General features: G+C 46.3%; 1 long non-coding RNA gene across 5 annotated transcripts in view; it reads left to right on the forward strand.

Moving 5' to 3' along the window:
- Nucleotides 1–21,173, forward strand: part of LOC109456088 (uncharacterized) — a 139,273-nt gene that overhangs the window by 84,565 nt on the left and 33,535 nt on the right. For 3 of the 5 annotated variants that reach the window (XR_012495519.1, XR_012495524.1, XR_012495523.1), the window contains exon 1: nt 14,653–14,843. The exons of 1 other annotated variant lie outside the window; for it this stretch is intronic. This is a non-coding gene — a long non-coding RNA (uncharacterized LOC109456088). Of the gene's footprint in view, nt 1–14,652; nt 14,913–21,173 lie in introns of those variants that run through there. One more of the 5 variants, XR_012495521.1, reaches the window with a different exon arrangement.

Genomic DNA, 21,173 nt, shown 5'->3' on the forward strand with positions numbered 1-21,173 from the left:
TTAAATTTTTTGGTGTTTGAAAATCTTATCTAGGAGAGCCTGTTAAAAATGCAGACTCCGTGACCATACCTCTTATGGAGAGTCTTATCTGGTTATGTCTGGGGGGGTGGTGGTGGTGTGTGCCTGGGGTGAGTTGGATGACAGGGTCCATTCCCCGAGGGGCACCGCCTTAACCCTCAGGCCCACCCAGGCCTTCCTTTTGGAGGTTAGTGCTGAGGGGAAGCTGGCAGGTGCTGCTCCTCCGTCACCCAGGAGGGTAGCTTGTTGGTTGGGCTGGAAGCTCCCAGATCTGCCTGGACACGTGCCTGCTCCCTGCACACCCCCCTCCCCCACCTTCCAGTTCTGCTGACAGCTGGAGGCCTGGAAGCCCCTGTCTGCCTTTCAAACCTGTGGCAGAGTGAACCTGGCCCCCAGGCCATGTCGGGTGTGGGAGTGAGTGGGGAGCTTCATAGGTTCCCTGTTGGGATGGGCGTGGAGAAGTTATGAACTCTTTGGCGTCTTGCTCCTGTCAGCTTCCAGCATGACATACGCACAAAGGTACCTTTTATAGGTGGGGAAATTATAGGTACTGCCACTTCAAAGGCCTTGGCAACCAGAGCTCCTCTTTGATAGATGACAGTATTATTAATGGTGATTTATTGCTGGGGCCATTTTGACAACAGAAATAACCAGTTTCCCTACCTTCCTGGGCCCCATCCCCCAACACCTTGCTGGTTTTTTTTTTTTTTTTGGCTTTGGGGTTACCTCCCTGTGCATGAAGGCTGGGGCATCTGTTTAACGCACACAGTGAGGTATCTGGCTTATTAACTTGTCATCATGTGTCATAAAGTTTAGTGAAATGCTGGCAGATTGTAATCCTAAACAGGGCAATTACCCTATTATTAAAGCGGCTTTCTTTCTTTCTCTCTCTTTATTTTTCTTTCTCTCTCTGTACCCCACCCCCTTTCCTGGGTGGGTTTGTTCTTACCTCTGTCCTACTTGCTTGATTAGTCACAAGCAGGAGTCTGCTGCTTTGCAGTGATCCCAGAATCAGCGTGGTCTTACTGGATGGAGCTCATGGGAAAGCGGACTAGAGGAGGGCTAACCAGCCCGCTGCTTGTTAACTAACCTAATGACTAACTAACCTACCCAACTGGGTCGTGGAGATTATGGGCTGTCCCCGCCAAGGCTGCTGCAGGGAGGCAGCAGCGAAAAGCAGGAGGTGGTGGGATAGCTTCTGCTCCCTGGCACCAGTGGCAGCGAGGTTGGAAAGAGGAGGCAGAGCTAAGCGGGGGTACTTTAGCTTCCATTCCCTTTGCTGTGGACTTGGGTTTCTTTCCAGAGTTTATCTCCCTCTGCCTTTTGCCAGGTTGCTTTTGGATCTGGAAGCAGAGGTGGAAAATACAATAGAAAAGGGAAGTAGTGATGGGGTGGTGGGGAGATGGAAGGAGAAGCCTCACTTGAATTTGTCCTGTTTGCCAACCGGTTGTCATTCCTCAGCTGGAGACTTGGTTTCTCAATCTATAAAACGGGGTGATCATTCTTGCCTCGTGTACTTTACATGGTTTTAGAGAGGACCAAATTAGATACAGGGTATGAAAGAGGATGGTTAATAGTGAATCACTCCACAAATCTGAGGGATTATTGTAATTCCATATTTGCCATTGCAGTCTTGTTTCGTGTCTTATTGAATCTCAATTCCTGTTATTCCAAAGGGTTTTAAATATGCTGAGATCCAATCTTCTTTTTCTCTATATTCCTCAAGGTTGTGATGATCTTTGTTTCTAAATGTACTTGAGAGGCTTATTTGACTTATGGTCTGAACCATGGGAATTATTAGGCACATTCGTGACAAATAGTTGTTATACGTACAGCGCTAAGAATGCAGACATGAATAGGTTGGAGGCACAACTGAAATAACTGAACACTGTTTGCCAGATCTTGGAAGGACCTTAGAGATGGGCTAGTTTAATTATCCCATTTTACAGATTTGTAAATTGAGGCTCAAAGAGGTAGAACAACACTCCTAAAGTCACCAGATGAACTCTAGGCAGAGCGAGGACTAGCACTCTTGTCCCTGACTCCCAGTCCATTGGGAGGAACACCTTGCCCACCTGGTCTCCAGGTCTTCCTTCTCCTCTGCTGTAAGGAGAGACTTCACCTGCTCACTTACTGTGTTTCCCCAAAAGTAAGACCGGGTGTTATATTAAGGTTTGCTCCAAAAGACGCATTAGGACTTATGTTCAGGGGATGTCTTCCTGAAAAATCACGCTAGGGCTTATTTTCTGGTTAGGTCTTACTTTCGGGGAAACACAGTAGCTCTCAGGAAAGAATCTGCGAGCAGTCACTTCCACCCTAGTGTGAATTCTAGTCAATATTTAATTCTCTCAGATGTATTTGGTTTACTAGCCTTATCCTCAGTTATATAGAGCTGGGCTGCCCCTGTCAACAGAGTTGCTAGCACTGGTGAGAAGAGAGGCAACGCATTTTTGAGCCAGGGACTCATGATTCTCACGCCCTGGAATCATACCAGTTGCCTGCTCCATAGGGCAGCAAGGGCTGGGTACTGCTTCCAGAATTACATAGCTCTGGATCAAGATCTATGTGTTCATCGTTTAGAGTGTGTTTGTCAGGACCTGTCAGGGAGAAAGGTTGGGTAGATGTATGGAGTCAGACAAATTTAAAAATGGGACCAGCAGACAGATTTAAAAATGGAAAGTCGCCAGACAGAATGAAGGTAGCCCCTAAACACCCTGTACCGTCTGTTTGTTTTCTGCTTTCCTTTGCAAAGTTGGAGAGCACAAGAAGACAGACGAATGTTAAGAACTCGAAGTTACAAGTGCCTGGTGCAGGGAGATTTTCTGAGCTCCTACTGTGTGCCAGGCGCTGTCTTATGTGCAGAGTGGTGAGGAAAAGATACACCATTCAAGCTCTCAGAGCTCAAGTCTAGAGACAGGGCCACAGGCAAGGGAGAGGAGAGGTTTTCTCCACGGCAAGTATGCTGGGTGTCCCTGCTCTTCCCTGTGAAGTGAACCACAGTGCTCTTTCTGCAGGTCACCTTGAACCTTTGGTAGAATGCATTGAGATTTAACACTGATAAGATTATTGGTGAGACTTTTGTTGGTTGGTCAGAGGGGACAGAGGGGATTTGAAGATGATTTGAGGTACTGAGCTTGGAAAGTCAGAGCTGTAGTAAGAGCATGAGAGAGAACAAAAAAATAGGATGCAAAAGGGAATAGAGTCACTCTGGTTTTAGACATGTAGATTGCAATGAGGGAAGGCAGCCACATGCAAATGTCCTGCTGGCTTTAGAAAAGTGTCCTGGAACCTGGGGACAAGGGCAGAGGTAGCCATGCAGGGCCTCAGCCTAGACAAGACAGGTGGTGCCTGAAGCCATGAGAAGAGACATTATCTCTACAGACGGAAGGAGAGTTGCAACACTGAGTCTCCCAGGTGGGCAAATACAACTTGAGCTGGGATGGCAAGTGGCATTGCTTTTTTCACTCAGCTCTTTGTTCGGTGGTCACTTGAGAGTTGGTGAGGCTGACCTGTCGCCCCGTGGGTCCTGGAGCACAGAGAGGAGTAGAGAATAAAGAAGGACCAAAGCGGGGCTCCTACCCTTGCCCATTCCCCAAGTCCATGATGGGACTTATGGCTTTGCTGACTGTGTGTGGTTCTGACGTGGACAGACTGTCCCTGACTCCTTACAGATTTGCCAGGTCAAGGCCTTCTCTTGCCCTCTGAATTTAGAGGGAAAACACTTGTGGTCTCCTATTTTCATCGGCAATTTCAGATTATCTGACGTAATATATGTCATTCACAAACTGTGTGACGTTGGACAATTCACTTCATCTCATTGTGACTCATCTGAAAAATAGGGGTCTAGCACTTGCTCTGCTGACCTCGTCCAATTGTTGTGAAATAATAGCTACGGACATCATGGATAGCAGGTATTTTGTAAACTTTATGGTGATATGCACGGGTTAGTTCTTGTGATGATGGCTCTTTTCTGTTATCTGGACTACTTGGAAGACCGCCCCCTTCTCTGAGGAAGCTCCAGGGGCAAATGCTCCTGACCCAGGATGCCTGGAAGGACCAGATTCCTGGTTTACAGGACAGGGCGGATCCTTCTCCCCAGGATCTGGGGCTGAAGGAGAATACTCTGCTTTGTGTGTGTGGGGAGGTCTTCTGAGAGCCACACCACACCCCGCTCCACCTGAGGGGGGTGCCCAGTCCCAGTTCTGTGTGGAAGCACCTTGCCTGGCCCCAGGGCCAGCCCCATGTAGCGAGGTCTCAGAGATGTGAAACCCGAAAGGCAGCTTGCTGCTGTTGGCTCTGGTTCTGACAGGTATCTCAGCCAGAGCCTGGGGATAAGGGAGATAGGCAGGTTGGACTCCTTTCTTCCTTGAGTTGATAATTGCTGGGCAATCGCAGCTCTGTGTAATTGCTAAATAAAACCTCTTGCCCCAGCGTGATAGATTTATGGCTGAGACACCTTATCTGAATTGAGAATATTTCAAGTGAGTGTACATGGGTGTGTGTGGGATAGGAAGGGAGAAAAGCCAGTTGCACAAAAATTTCCAGAAGTGCTCAGTAAATTCCTACCCTTCCTCCCTTCCCTGAAGTATTAACCAGAAGCTCTTTCTAGATCTGCCAGAACGTATATATCTATGGATCTTTTCCAGAACCTAGGGCAGTGTAGACACAACATGAAATATTGGCCTGTGATGATGAAAACGATGATGAAGATTGTGGCCTGGAAGAGAATTATATTTTTGACAACTTTAATTTAATTCAATTCAGCAAATATTTAACAAGTGCCCATTCTTGCCCAGGGCTATGAAAGCTATTATTATTTTTTTCGGGGGGGAGGTGGAAGGCAGAGGAAGGAAAGGCAGTGAGAATATAAAGAAAGATGACACAGGCTCTTTTCTGTAGAAACTTGTTCTATTTTGAAGAGCCAGGACTTGCACAAACTGGCTTGATGGGAGTGGGATAGGGGCAGGAGGCATTGGGGCGCCTCTAATCCCTGCCCAGCTTCCCCCTCCCCCAGCCATGTGAGCTGAGGGACAGCACTTTTTCAGGGCCTGATAATAAAGATCAGAGCCTTCAGCCCTGGAGGTGGTGAAGCAGAGGGAAGTGTGTGCTGGGTCCTGGGGTCGGGAACACACTTACTTTCCCGTTATACTTGCGACTACCCTGCTGCCTTCAGAAGAGCCTGGCCCAGGTTCTCTGGAAGTTAATGGGCACCTCAACCACATCAGAACAGGTGACTACTTTTCCATTTAGGTGTGCCTTTTCTGCTATCAACGGTTGGTGCTTTCCTTAAGGGCCCTTCTTTTTCTCCGTTTATTTAACTTGGGCGTAGGATGTAGGGACTGATGACAGCCATGGTAATGGGAGGGAGCAGATAGAGGAAGGAAGCTGAATTTATTTGAACACCTACTGTGTGCCAGTTCCAGATAAAATTTTATCTTGGGAGGAAGAATCATTGTCTTAGAATCTGAAAACATTTGAACTGGAAGGAAAGTTAGAAACCACGTGGTCTCTTCTCCTCTTACGGATAAGGAAGCAACTTGCCCAAAGTCCCCTAGCTTTCTAATTTTTTTTCTTTCTAGGAAAGCAATTGTCCTATAATAATCCTTTATAGGCAAAAATGTTTTATGAGATACCTGCTTCATTCCCCCAGTGGGATGACTGTCTCCTTGCACTCATGGACCGGGGCCAGCCTCCTTACTTCACACCAGCCTATGGGGGACCAGCCCTCTTCAGCACCCACGTACCCAGCTCCTTTGTGTTACAACACCTGCCCCAAATCCCAAGACTGGTCACTGCTAATTTTCTCGCCTGTTGTGTCTTGGTATGTCATATCCCCCTCAGGAATCAAGGGGTTATGAGCATAAGTGGTTATCAGCCTCTGACATAGTGCAAATAGGAGAAGTTTGGGTGTGCCCATTCTTACGTTGATGTCCTAACCCTTAGTACTTCAGAATGTGACTGTATTTGGAGACAGGGTCTTTAAAGAGGTCATTAGAGTGGGCCCTGATCCAATATGACTGATGTCCTATAAGAAGAGGAAATGTGGACACAGACAGGTACAGTGGGAAGACCACGAGAAAACACAGGGAGAAAATGGCCATCTGCAAGCCAAGGAGAGAGACTTCGGAAGAAACCAACCATTGCCATACTTTGCTCTTGGACTTCTAGCCTCCAGAAGCATGAGACAATACATTTCTGTTTCATATGCCACCCAGTCTGTGGTATGTTGTTAATGACAGCCCTAGCTAGCCAATACAGGCATATCTCGTTTTACTGCACCGAGCTTTATTGTGCTTCACAGATGTTGTGGTTTTTACAAATTGAGGGGAAGAACCCCCTCCAGCTAAAAGATTACAACTCACTTTAATGGCTATACTTGCTTTATTGTGGTGGTCTGGAACCGAACTCACAACATCCCTGAGATATGCCTGTACACCTGGGCTCTTGCAGTCACCTGGCGAGGAGTGGTTCCAGTTAGGGAGTTCTGAGACCAGGCAGGGGGTGAGAAGCTCCCAGGCAGGCTCGGAGGGGGAAGTTTTGGGGTGACAGGAAGGCTAGAATGGCTTCTCCAATCCCTGGCAAAGTAGCCTGGGCAACTGAATGTGTCAATGGGACTTGGTGTGAGTGAGGCAAACTTAGTGCCAGGAAACCTGGGCTCTGTTGATGCTCGGTCCTTCTCCTGTGGGGTTTTGTTCAAATTCCTTCACTTCTCTGGGTCTCAGTTTCTCCTCTGTGGCATGGAGAGACTAATGCCTGACCAACTGACCTGAAAGGCTGTGGTGTGGATTAAATGAGAAAATGCATCAGTGTTTTGCCACGTTAGTGATGGTGATGAAAATGATGGCACTTTCTCTCCCCACCGGGGGTGTTGGTGCCCAACCCTGGTTTTACTCTGCCATTGAGGAGGAACCAAGGCTTTCCTGGAAGTAGGGCTGCTGCCGCTGTGTGCGGGTCTCATGCAGAGAGTCTGCATTGAGGTGAGACTTCTCCTGGGTGTCCATTTCCCCTCAGTAAGGAGAACGCTCCACACCATCAGTCCTTGGGCTGACAGTAAAGCATTTGAGCATCTGTGTCCATTTTCCTCCAGGTCTTAATTTTTCTAAATTACAAATGCAATAATGCATCGTGTAGAAAAATTAGAAAATACAGATAAAACAGAAAAATTTAAAAAATGTATTACTCTACCACTGTCAACACCAAAGGTATATATCCTTTCAGCCTGTGTATGTAGGTGTATGAATTTTCACAACAATGAAATCCTGTTGTACATAATGGTTTTTTTTTATTAGTTTCAGGTGCACAAGACAAAGTAATACTTAGACGTTTATCATTTATATCCCTCACACTGTGTGAACCCCCCTCCCCCATCCACTATCCCTCTGACATGGCACACAGCCATTACATTTCCACTGTCTCTATTCCTAATGCTGTACTCCGCTTCTTGTAAGTATATACATATATATATATATATATATATATATATATATATATATATATATATAAAATTATAGTTGGCATTCATTATTGTTCAGCTTCAGCTTCAGGTGTACAGTGCAGTGATCAGGCATCTACATCACCCCTGAGGTGGTCTCCCAAATGAGACACGTGTCCATCGGATACCCTAAAAAATCTTTACAACAATATTGATTACATTCCCCAAATTAATTTTCAAAATCCCATGGCCATCTTGTGGTTACCAACTGTTTTCTAATCCCCTCACCTTCCCCCTTATCCCCACCCCCCCGCCCATCTAGCAACCCTCAGTTTTTTCTCTATGTCTCCAAAATGTACATAATGTTTTATAACCTATTTTTAAAAATCAACAACGCAAAGAAAAATCAACCACGTATCACAAACATCTTTCCACATTGACTCAAATTCATTTTCATCATCATGTTTTAGTTAGGACTCTGTTCCGATGGGTTGTTTTAGAGGCCTCTAAACAGGTGAGAGAGGGAAGGGTTCACTAGGCAATTACTTCTCTCTGCACAGGTGTTTGTTCTCAGGTACGTAGTGTCCTGGGTCTCACTGGAGGCAGGTGAGGTTTGGAGACAACACTGACCTTGGGGTCGAATAGGCCAGGAGTCTACCTGCAGCTCTGCCATTTATAAGCTGTAGACAGGGAAGGAGAGGGCCCTGGGCGAACCACATACCATGTCTGGGCCTCCATAAGGGATTAATGGCATAGTGTAAGTAAAAGAGCTCTGTAAACTATTAATCGAAACTCATGGATGAACAAAGGCTATTTTGCTGCTTTTGCCAGAGTAAAGCCAACGTCTTGAGGGTCATAAAACACCATAAAGGAATGAGTCTGGACTGTGGGAAGGAAGAGAGTTTGCAAAAGAAAAATCATATTCTAGTTTTGAGAAATGAGTTGGACTTTGAGAACAGACTTCTTGGTAAATGATGAGGTGGGCAAGCTTGATTTGGAAGGAGAGAAGAAAAAGATAAATTTTTGGAAGCCAGAAACCGGGGTTCCTAATAAACATTGGTAGTGATGACAATGAAAATGATGATGATAACACAGAACATTTACTACGTGTCAGATACGGTGCCAAGTACTTGCCAAATATTAATGCTGCTAATTCCCTGAACATCCCTATGAGCTAAATATGATTATTATTCCCATTTTATAGATGAGGACACTGAGGCACAGAAAGATTAAGTAACTTGTCTCAGGTCACACAGCTGGTAAGTGGGGGAGCCAGGATGTGAGCCCAAAGCACATGTTTCCCTACCAAACACACCTGGGACCAAGTAGGTAGGTTTGGAGAGCAAGAACATTCTAGAAAGATGGAATTGAAGACATGAATGTTATATCTATTTGTCATTGTCTATTTGGAGACAACTGGCAGTGAGTGAGTAGCTTCACTTATACTCAAGGAGACCAGCTGGAAGGCAGTTTGGTCTGTGACAATTTGGGAAGTTGAGGGGTAAGGAAGCAGGGCAGAAGGCGTTTCATTATTCCTCCAGAGTCCCAGGGAGGTGACCAGTGGGAGGGAGCTGCCTGCTAGGCTTCTTGACCATAGTTCTCTACCACGAGGAAGAGAGATTGGTGCAAACTGCCCCTATGGCTTAAGAGGGATTCTGGTATTGAAAGTTGTGGCCTGGCTGTGTATCTACCCTTGATTGGAATCTCTTTGTTCACCCAGGAGTCAGTCTTCCTCTTCTTCTCTTTCCTCATCATCCTTCCTTCTCTTCTGCCCATTCTCTTTCCCCTTCAAGCACAGCTTGGTGTGGCAGCCATAGGAGGCCTGGGTAGAAGAGATGGAGAGAGTCATTTCCCTGTGGGGGTGGTGCAGAACCTCCAGGAGTTTCCCTGAGGCCCTGGAGAAATTTGGAGGATGTTCTGTGTTCCATCCATTTCAGTGTCAACGTAGGAAGGAGGAGAATGGAACAGCCATGGTCAGGGGGCCTGCTGCCAGCAGAACCCATTTGGACAGGTTGACAAGCCAAGGACTCAGTCCTGCGGATGGTGGTCAGGCAGGGCTGCTCAAAGTGCACGTGCCGATCAGAGTCACTTGGCTGTGCTTGCCCGAAACAGCATCCTGAAACCCTCCCTGCGCCCTCTGAGAGCCCTCAGGAGAGATGCTGGTCTCCTGTAAGTGGGGGAGAGGCTGTGCTGCAGGAAACACAGCGGCACCTTCTGTCGAAGGTGCTGGAAGCTGGGGGAGGCCTTAGCAACGTGAAACAAGTGGTGTGGTTGTGAGGAGTGGATTTGCTGATTGAATCAGCACGGTGCTGTGTGCTGTGCTGGGTGCCAGGGACCGAGGTCACCACCACAAACCCCAGTACCTGTGTTCGGCAGGCACAAAGCGCTACGCAGGGATGTCAGGTAATCGTGCCGAGTGGCGTGCTGTAGGTCCAGAGAGGGTGTTTGGGCCTGTGGAAGAGGCTGGCTGGGCTGTGCATGGAAGAACCCTCAGACGGGACAACCTGTACAGAGAGAGCTCTGCTCCTTCCCACTGTGGATCCCTTGTCAGGGAACTGTCCCTTTTCTGTATATTTTAAAACTTAAAAAAAAAACAAAAAAACAAAACTTAGTTGTTAAACCAACAATGAATCAAATCTTTCCATGTTGATTCAAATTCATCTACATCTTTATCACCTTTCTCAGGTAAGACTCTATTCCAATGGGCAGTTCTAGAGACGCCCCTAAATAGATAAGAAGGGGAAAGGCTCTCTGGGAAGTGACTTCTCTCTGTGCAAGTACACGCACGCGTACACACACACACACACACACACACTCACACACACTTACTTCTAAAATTATGTACTTTATGGCACCATATGTGTTGTTAAAAAATTAGTTTGGAAATTTTCAAACATACACAAAATTAGAGGGACGAGCATAGTGAATCCCCATGTACTTATCTCCCAGCATCTACGATTATCAACATTTTGCCAATTTTGTTCCATCCACCTCCCCAGCGTATTATAAAAACCAGTCATGATCACCTGCATTTCATCAATGCTTCAGAATGCATCATCTCACTCCATCCTTGCAGCAACCTGTTGAGGTAAGCAGAGTGGTCATTACGATTTTCATTTTATAAAGAGAAAACCAAGGCTCAGAGAGGTGAAGGAACTTTTCCAAGGCTACATAGCTAGTGAGTGGTAGAGCCAGACAACCTAGGTCTTCTGATGCCTAATCAGATTTTTTTCTCAGAGAACCATTCCAATTACATTTTAGGGTAGAGGCAGGATGAGGGGGTGTGTCACAGCTCAGTTGGGGGTCCCTGGGACTCTCAACTTACCAGGTTGCGCACTCTGAGGTCTTCCTTTTACGTCCTTTCCTTATCCCACTCAGTTGCCACGCTGTTGGAGGGGCTGGGGCAGGGAAGGGCAAATTAAGCTCTCCTAGGTTTTTCATCGGTGGCTTCCTTGGATTGCGGCTGCAGGATGTTTATAAAACTCTGAATCAATTTAAGGCGCAGAGATTTTCAATCAGGGAGGCAGATTGTGCTGATAGGGTCAAAAGGCCTGTCGCCAGCGAGGATCACAGCATCTGACATATTAATTTGAGCTGTCAGAACCAATATGTGTAACAGAGGCGTGGAGGCACAGGCCCTGCTTCTGCAAAAGAGTGGGAAAATTTTTAAAAAGGGGGAAAAAATACAACCCTACCAGGGACTAACATTTCACAGATTCCTGTAGAAGCAATCCCGCCAGCATGTGACCACAATGCCCTCCAGTCCTGGGGAGGCTGCAAGTGGGGTGGGTGGGGAAGACTGGAGCCTTTTCCGTGGGGGGTGCTGGATTCATCACAGTGACCAGGGGCCCCCTGTGGCTGAAAAGTAAACTTTTCCTGGCTTTACACCTTTACTCCACCCCCCCCTTTGGCCTCCCCCCACAACACACACAATTTGAGTTCCAAAGCTCCTTTGCTGGCAGAGGGGGCCAATCTAAATCTCGCAGGAAGTGCATTTGTTGTTGTGAACCCTTTGATATCTAGCATGGGAACTGTCTGCCCTGGAGTTGGGCTCCTGGCAGGAAATCACCATGAATTCTGCCTCTTCCAAGGGTCACACACAACATCCCTCATGCCCAGCACCTTCTCCGCCTCTTTCCTACCCTCCTCTCAGTTTTCCTTGCATCTCTCTCAATCCTCAATCTCCCCACCCCCAGTTCCTTTCAGACTGCTTTGAACAATCCTGCCATTTCCTCAGGACCCCATTCCTTCCCTTGTTGCGATCTGGATGCCCGTGGTAGTAACTCGTGTGAACACACAGCGTGTCTGGTTTGTGCAGGTCCTGGCCATGCAAGGTGCATACTACATTCCCAGGGAGTCCATCTTGTCAGCTTCCGCATGTAAAGCAGGGTGGACCCCAAAAAGCCCAGTGGTATCCACATTTCTCGTACCAAGTGCTCATGAAAATATGGGAACTATAACATCATGGCCAAGACATAGTAGAAACTCCATTCCTGGGAGCCCCTGGGAGCCTCAGGCCATGACTGGGTTGGTGATCTATGCCATGGAAAGGAAGAATTACTCCCTATCCAGTGGAAACAACGGCTACTGATAAAATCAGCCATGGTGCTAGCTTTGGTCGTGATACAGCGGTCGTCCTCGTATATTAACACCTGAGCAAATGGAGACACAGCAGTCGGAGTAACTTGCAAGCCATTGCAGCCGCTGGTAAGAGGTGGGTGTAAGGTTTAGACACCTGTCTGAGTGATTGCAAAGTTCATGGCTGTCTGGGTCAGTCTCTGTCTTGCCAAGCCCTTCAGTGTGATGGGAATTTTCTGGGCAGTGGTGCTGGCAGGCCTCCCTTGGGGATGCAGAAGTTGATCCTATAACTCCCTTCCTAGACTGGCCTCTCACAATCTGATCGCTGGAAGACAACTTCTTCCCTTAAGACACTCTCTGCCCCGTCCTAAATCCAGTGTCAATCCTGGTTGTAAGTATTCAAGGTTTTTTCTTTTCAAAAACATATAGTGCTGCTTGTCATCAGGTGTCACCTGCTCTATTTCTCTGTGTCCCATAATAGAAGAAAACTAAATGAAAGATGTAAAATTTAGAGCAAAAGAAAACATCTCCCCCTTATTTTTGAATTCATTTTCCTCCTCCAACCAACCAAACAAAGAAACAAACAACCCTCCCAAACCCAAGATGGGAACATCCTTGCCGGGGGAAAGAGGGGAGGGGTGGAGCAAGAAGCTAGAACATCATGCAGGAAGGGCAGGACACACTTCTGGGGGGGAGGGTGGGGTAGGCAGAATTCTAACGCAGCCTTCATGGCCTTCGTGCCTGCTGTTACTCTCTGGACCATGTCATGGGACATGACAAAAGAGATTGTGCAGATGTAATTCAGGCTATTAATCTGATGATCTTAAAATTGGGAGATTATCCAAGTGGGCCTAACCCAATCCTGTCGGCCCTCTAGAAGCAGAGACTTTCCTCCCACTGGTGGTAGAAGAGGGCATCAAAGAGATTGAAGTGTGAGAAAAATCTGATGTCAGGGGTGTCCTCTGTTGGTGAGTTTTCAAATTTTGTCATTTCTTCTGTCCTTATTAGGTAGAATTCTTCCAGAAAGAAGTGCTTTTACTCAACTATTGGGTTAGCTTGACATAGAGTTCATGCAGGAAAGGCCATGTAAATATTTGATTCTCCCCCTTATTCATCAATTTTCAAAGAAGGTTTTTTTTTCCTTTTTTTTTTTAATATGCTATGATACCAATCAAAATGCTAAAGTCCAGAGAATGGATTGGTCCCAGGGTGCTAGAAACAAGATTTTAACCTAAGCTTTCCGATGGTCCAGTTTGTGGGCTTAACCACTACTCTTGATTTCCTCTCAGAAAGAAGGAAAGATAGTTGTGGTATAATGTTAAGTGAATCAGGCAGACTATAAACACATACCTCTATGAACTGATGGGTATATTTATAGATGCATAGAAAAGGATGGAGGGAAATATAGCACTATTTTACAGGGTTATGCCTGAAAAGTTCAAGAACAAACATCCAGAACACTTGGATTCCTGTTTCTGTTCTGTTCTTAAAGGCTGCTGAGAAGGTAAGACAGCAAGTTAATCAGACTGCTGTGTCTCCATTTGCTCCGGTGTTAATACCTATAGAGGGTATTGAGTTTCTCTTCTGTGACCAAGCAGAGCATGTTTCTTTGCCCTTGGAGGCTGGCAAGTGTCAGGTGGGGGGTCTTGGAAGTGTCTTATTCTAGGAGAGAGGGGATGTGTCACCGTCCCTCACTTCAGGTTTCCCACAGGCTTTCTGTGGTGCCGTGCAGCATGGTTTGGCAGGGGATAGTGCATACTCTGGAGTCAGGTTGTTTCGGTTCATGTCTTTGCTTAGCTACCTTGCTGTGTGACTTTGGACAAGTGACGTAACCTCTTTGTGCCTCAGTTTACTCACCTTTAAAGTGAGGAGAGTCACAGTACTGACCTCGTAGGGTTTTGGAGGTAAATGACTTAGGGCACGTAAGATGCTGGACTTACAAAATGCTCAACACATGTTAGTTTTGCTTATGCAGGAGAGCCTGAGAGAAACACTGACTCTGGGTAGTTTTGCAGTTACGAGAATGTAAGGGAGGACCTCTTTCCCAGGTGCTGTGAGGACTCAGCCAAGCCCAGGCTCTCTGCCTCCTTGACACACATTTGTTTCCCCCGTCCAATTTACCTTGGCACAAAAGGATAATTCATTGGTATGTCCACATCCTGGCCCTCCACATAAATCTTCCCTCCTCATGCATGTGGTGACAGCTCCCCAGGTCTCTTGGACTTTCTTCTCTGAGTTTCCCATTAATGTTGTCTACACGAAGAAAGATCCTGGCAGGCCTGCCTTTCTCTGAAGTCATCCTTCTTCACAGAGGAGCGGCGAGGGGTGAGGGGTGGGAGGCCTGAAGAAGAGGGTGCTGGGAGAAAGACCATCCCAGGCAGAATGGAACCTTGGGATCCAAGGTTGGGGGCTTTCACAGCAGCCTGTCCTAGAAATACACAGGCGAGCCACCTCCCAACAAGGGTTGCCCTGCCCAGCACTGCCCTCCCTGGCAGTCAGGGGAAGGCAGGTCTAGAATAACACTGGCCCCAGCCCTGGGGAGGAGGTGCATGGGTATTTGTGAAGCTAGTTCTTGGTTTGATTTTCAACTCAAGTACCACATTTTCTTCCTCCTGACCGAACAAGTGCATGCTGCTTGGCGATTTCCCACTATTCGTAGCCCTAATAACTCATCAGCTTGACTTGCATAAACAACTCTCTCTTTTGTGTCCTGCTGGAGCCCAGATTCTCAGTTGAGATCCCCAGGAGTGAGGAAAATCATTCTATTTCTTTCACAAATGTTTGGACTTTGGGTCAGAAGTCGCCTTGGAAAGGGGTAAGAGAGAAAACAATTCTTAATGAAATATTCTTCATTTTTGGACGCCACTCAAGGTGTATTAGGAATGTAAGTGAAGTTTTCTCATTCTCTCATTTCATTCACTTATTTATTTTATTTATTCATTCTTTGGATAACTATTTATTGGTTGCTTTAAATAGTGCTTTCTAAACTCTTTTTCATAGCTGCAGAACCCCTGTCTGTTTAATAAAATCTTTGTGAAACCCAATATAGAAGTGTCTGAACTGAAGTTCAGATCCAATGACTTGCCAGTGGCATCTAAGCTAGTTAATGGGGGTGCTGGGCAGTATCCAGATATTCCCATTTAGAACTCTGAGGTCAAGTAGGGCCTGGTGATTTGGAGCATTTATAGAGAAATACAGGCGGTCCTAAACTTACAACTGAATTCTGTTGCAAAAGTTCATTTGAAAGTCAGTTGTCTGGAACTTGGAATAAATTTTCTTATAGAAACAGAAGTATGGATGGTGGCTAGGTTCCCAGACCAGCCCACAAAAGCCCATTTACTCCACAGTGTGTCGGACTAATAGAACTAACAATTCTCTCTTAGCTTTGTGCTACTATGGAACTTGTATACTCACTGCCAATTGAACAAAGGGACCTCATGTGTAGGGAACTCAGCCGTCTATCAATCCCACTCATGTACAACCCAGTGAGGAGCTAGCTGGTGGGCAAGACTGGCCTTTGACAATTGAGAATAGATGCCACCAATTTTCTTTTGTGCTCGTAGGATGTAAACTTCCCCAAGGAAGGGATTTTTGCTTATTTTGCATCCTGCTGTATTCCCAGCACATACTGGCCTGTAGTAAGTGCTTGATAAATTATTGTGGAATGAATAAACGCTCTAGAGTTTCATGGACTTCTCAAGGAAATGCCCTTCAGACCCCCTCTTAGAGTATAGTTAGTATTAATTAACACCCAATTTCAGCAAGCCTGGTTGTTTTGTTTCCAAGCCTGCGCTATATAGCAACAGCAAAGTAAAGGATGATATAGACAGATCACACTGACAGCAGTGAGAGATGACCAACATCAAGGGAGGATACAGAGAAAAACAATAAAAAAAAAACTGGCACAGACCCTCCAAAAACACAACAGCCTGGGATAATTGAGCTCAGGAATCCTGGGAGTCATTATTGTAAAATAAACATTAATTAATACTCTAAAATTTATCACCCCTATTTAAGGATGTAGGAAAGTATGTGTGGAAATTGTAGAACGCTTAATAAACAGTTATGATACTTATACCAACCCCTCTGTTATCTGGAAAACTATTGTAGACTACAGAGTGAGGACTCCTTCAGTTCTGAGTACTTCAGCGTTCTGGTTTTTGTAATATTAGAAAATGGTGGATATTATGCTTCAATTACCGCAGTGGCTATTTTTGGCTTTTGTGGAGCCCTTAGCCTTTTCTTAGTGAAAATATAATTGGATAACAAAATATAATTGGATAACTTCATTTCGCCTTTAAAGCAAAGGAGAAACTGAAAATGGCATCTTAGTTGCTGTGGACAGCAGTGCATCACAGGTGGCCCAGTGTGGCCTTCTGGGAGCTCAGGCAGGGGGAGAAGATCAACGTAGTGGTAGTTATGTCTGCAGAGGGTACGTGATTAGGGGATTTTGCCTGAAGTCAGAGCGTGGGCTTCAGAGTAAGTCAGACCTGCGCTTAAATGTAGGCTTTCCCGCTTACCAGCTGTGCTACCTTGGACAAGTTATTTACCACTCTGAGCCTTAGTTTTCTCTGCCTCCAAAAGGTAATGCTTTCTTTATAGAGTTGTTGTGAAGTTTAATTGAAATAGTGTATTTAAAGTATGCTAGCACTGTCTTCCAGGGCCCTTGTCATGTGCTAGCGTACTGCTAAGGCGACTCTTGGAAGCTTGGAGAAAATGAAGTCCTGTTCTCAGTGAAGCAGACATTCCAGAACTGCCATGGTAGACAGTGGAAGAACGGATTGAAAGACTTAAAGGAGTGGGCATGCTAGAGCAGATCCAGTGTGTAGGACTGGAAAACCCACCAGTGACTATTCTCTAAGAGGGTCAAAGGACCCCCTCCAACCCAACCCCCGTTTATGAACATGATAAGGACCATATCCTTATCACCAGAGTTGAGAAGCTCAGTGCTGGCTGTCCTCTGTGGGCTAGGGCTGACTGTAGGAGACTCTGCTACAGAATTTCAGTCTCTTATAGCAAATGGGGATGATAGGGTTCCCAGATAACAGAGGCCAGCTGGTGTCACTTAATCATCAGAAGCAAGGTAGGCACAATTATCACAGGGTGCACTTCCAGGCACCGACCTCTGACTGTTCTTCTCAGACAGTGGTTAAATGACTACCTAAGTCACAAGCTGTTAACCACACAATAGGATTAATACCCAGCCCTTCTTAGGAGGTTAAATTCTCTCCCTTCCCACTTTAGCAGGCCCTTCCACAACTCTACTCTTTGCCAAGACAGTGACCCTGCCTGGAGCACTGTTATCTCCTGGTTGTGAAAGGATGGCTTTTCTCCTAGGAGATCCAGCTTAGATGTCACCTTCTCAGTGTTCCTGCACCCTTGTACACACTTGGATGAAAGCGTTTATCACACTGCAGAAAACTGCTTCCCTTTGTGTCTTCTTTGGGGGCCAACATGGTGTTCATTCATGAGGATGTAAATGCCACGGGAATAGAAGCTCCATGGGGTCAGGGATTCTTTTTCACTGCTCTGTCCCCGGGGCCTAGGACAGTGCTTGAACCAGAGCAGGCAATCCGTCAGCACTTGATGAATGAACATCCTTTGTAACCTTTCTGTCCCGGCACCGTCCTAGCATGGAGCTGGCTCTCAGGCGTTGAAGGGTAATGTCTGCAAGATGAGAAGTGTTTGTGATCTTAAGTCATCTTGCTAGTGGTAGAGTTTTAGATGTTGTATGTGAGGGATAGTTTTGATTCTGGGAAGTCCTTCTAAGGTCTTGCTAAATTACTCTCCCTAGCCACACATGCATATACACCAGCATGCATGTACACACATGCACACACTCCTGGATTCCCAGGTCCACCCTCAAATCCCGTTTGAAGATGGAGGACCAAGGAAACCCGTTCTTATAAAACGAGTTCTTATAAAGCCATTTCCTTATTTTTCTACCCTAAGAGGATAAACCCTGTTGAGATGAGCTTTTGGAGTCTGTGCCTCCATCTCACCCACCCCCTGCCCTAGGCCCCCACCTCCAAGGCTGGCTCATCATCAGACAGAATTGTTCCCACAAAGGCACAGAACTTGAGACTTAAATTGGATTTGCCTGTGGCTTTGTGCTCTTCGAGTCCTCCCGCTTTTGTTTCTGATTTATCATTTCATTCAGTTGTAGTCAATCATTCCCTCTCCGTCTTGCTCACCATAAACACAACCTCCTGCCAAAAAAATTATGACTGTATTAAATGATTTTATTACAGTAAACTGCAGATTGTACAGTGTAAACACAGGTGCTGCTCAAACTCCACACCCTCCGGCTCTGTCCAGACCAGCACGGGTGCCATGGAGAGAGGGAGGCTTTTGGGCCATGAGAAAGGGAGCTGCCTCTGGGAGTTTTAGGCCAGTAGGTCATTTGGTTCAACCCTTCACCACAGAGATAAAGAAAACAGAGATTTAGGAGGCAAAGCCACTGTTCTCAGGTCACACGGATGCCTAATGGCAGAGCCAGGAGCAGATCTGGGGTTATTTGATGTCATAGGTACCTTCCATGACACTGCTCCTCACGCCTCTCCTTTCCCAGGTTTATTTTAGGCACATTTCACTGTAGTACAAACCCTAGTGGAAGGAATGGGAGAATTGGAATAGTGTAATTTATCTGAGGCTGTATATGGGTCTTAATCTTTTTGTGCCCCGGTTGGGGTAAATGCGGAACGCAGAGTGAAGGGCAGGTAGGAATGAATGCAGGTAGGTCTTCCTGCCTCCCATGCTGGTATGGGAATGGTGGGGACTTCCTATTGTCTAGACTGGATGCTCCGGGCATTGTTCTGGGAATAGGAATAGGGGAGTCCCTGGGAGGCAGACTCAACAAAAGGGGGCTTTTCCTGGGACGAAGCCTTGGGGAAGCTGCCCAGTCTAGCACCTGTTGCTCAGGGAGGAGAAGAGCTTCTTTCTGCCGCGGCCTGGCCATTCTGGAAGGCTTGGGGGACCCTGTGTTTCCAACGCAGCTCATGCAGGAACCGATGGAGCCACTGAGTTGGGTTTCTTTTGGTGCAGGTACAACAGAGTAAAGAAGAGTGAGGCACACTCTGGGGTAATTTCACCAGAGCAATTACCCTAAGTATTTTTCATCACGAACCTTGAAAAAGGTATTTTTGAAACAGGTGATTTATCGGGTAGAGGGGACCCTTAGAGAAGTGGATTCTAAAGATAAGACTATTTGGGACAACCCATTGATGATGTCACTTCCCCACTGGGAAATTGCTTAGCCTAAGTTTTCTGTCTCTTTGGGAATCAGCACACACACACTCACACACACTATATAGTCTTAACATTGGCTGTTTCCCCTCCTTCCTATTTGCTTGTTGGCACATCTGGGCCTCTGTAGTAAACAGATCCAATATTTACCAAGTGGCTCCAAAGGTGACATTTGCTTCCAAAAGTTTTGATTCCTCCTTCATTTGGGTAAGTTTCAGCTCACAAGAGAAGCTGTTTTTGCTGAGCCTGGGCTGCATGAGACAGGCAGGAATACAGGCCCATCTGTTGGAGATTGGAACATAAATAGCCCCCTTTAAAAATAAATCTCCACTTTTAACTCTGTAGATAAAAATATCTGAATAAAGGACAATTCTTAATCTCCACCTTCTCCCCTGCTTGACTCAAGCGTTTCTAAGTGGAGTTCTTTCCCTTCTCCTTTTACAGGTTTCATTTTGGCTTTGATTCTAGCGAGTTTACTGACAGATTACTTCATTTTAACTATATGGCTTTTCTGTCTAGTGGGAGGCATATTTCTAAGTATCATATTTATCAAAAGAGCTCTGCAAAACAAGGGCCAGAATTACTCTTTTGATGGTTCCCCCTCTAACTACAACCACAATAAATTTTGTGAGAAAGAATGCTCAACTGGGGACCTTTTATGTTAAAGCCGAGAACCGGGGTTCAGACATTGTCACTTGCAAACCTCCACCAGTTGGGCTGTTTTTCCCCTCCTCCGCCCTCCCTGGGCAGAAATCTCACATCTGGTCTCACTTGCAAGGCTGGTCCTGGGCTCCCAGGGGCTCCATATTTTTCCCCCTATAACTTTAAATCAGAGGAGCATTTCAGTAAATCACAGGGAACACTTATTTATTGGACATAGTTTTGGGTCTCTTAAAGCATGGAAAATAAATTTAATGGAGCGTTCAGAGCATTTCTCCAATCTTTTGAGGGATTACTTGGGGAATTTGTCAACTGCGCCAAGCCCAGCAGCCTGATCCAGAGAGATGGGAAGGAAATGATGGGAGAATCTTCGCAGAGCGCCCAGGTGGGTCCTAAATCACCCCAAGAAAGATTAATATAAGGGACCCAGTTGCCAGCCAGGTTGATTGGCAGCTTCGCCGTTTATTTAATAAACTATCATTTCAGCTGGAGGACGACTTTAATCTGAATTACATTTTGTTTTTGTCATCCACTCTTGCCAAGTAATTTATGGAATACCATAGATGTTTCTTAACCTCAAACAGCAAAGCAGGGGTGTGAAGATAAGGGCCAGGGGAAGGACCAAAGAAAGACAGAAGGGAAGGGAGCAGCTCTGGGAGGTTGGTGACAACTTTGAGGTGAATGGGACAGCAGGTCAGAGTGGGACAGGTGGAGAGAGGTAAGGGTCCCCAGCACTCTGCCTTTCAGACTGGGGCAAGGTACAAACTTACTGGAATGCCGCCTTTCTGAGGCGTGGTGTGCGTGTTTTGGGGCCATTGGGGATCACGTTGGGAATGGCCTGGCCTGAGGAAAACGTAGAGGAGTTGATTGTTTCTAATTAAGGGTGAGGCCTTGATTGTAGAATTTGAATTTCCCACAATAGATCAGAGCTGATGAGGGATGGAAGAAGGTCTCCCCACGCAAGGCTAGCTGTCCAGTTGGGAGGGCAAGCTTCATTGTTGGTGCCCTTGAGTGTGAAATGAGGGTAGATGGGGCTGGTTCCTCTTCTCAGAGGGAAGTCAGTCAGGAGGAGATTTTTGGGCTTCAGGAACCTGGGGCTTCGATGTTTGGAGTAGTGTGGGTATTTCTTCAGGAGGGGAAGATGGAAGGTTGGCTGCTGATGGAGCCTTCAGGAGGATTTGCTTCCCCTTCAGGTGGGAGCTGCTGGAAGAACAAAGGGCTGTTCATGAGGGCAGACAGG

The sequence above is a fragment of the Rhinolophus sinicus genome, linkage group LG04, assembly GCF_036562045.2.
Source record: "Rhinolophus sinicus isolate RSC01 linkage group LG04, ASM3656204v1, whole genome shotgun sequence".
Classification (NCBI taxonomy): domain Eukaryota; kingdom Metazoa; phylum Chordata; class Mammalia; order Chiroptera; family Rhinolophidae; genus Rhinolophus; species Rhinolophus sinicus.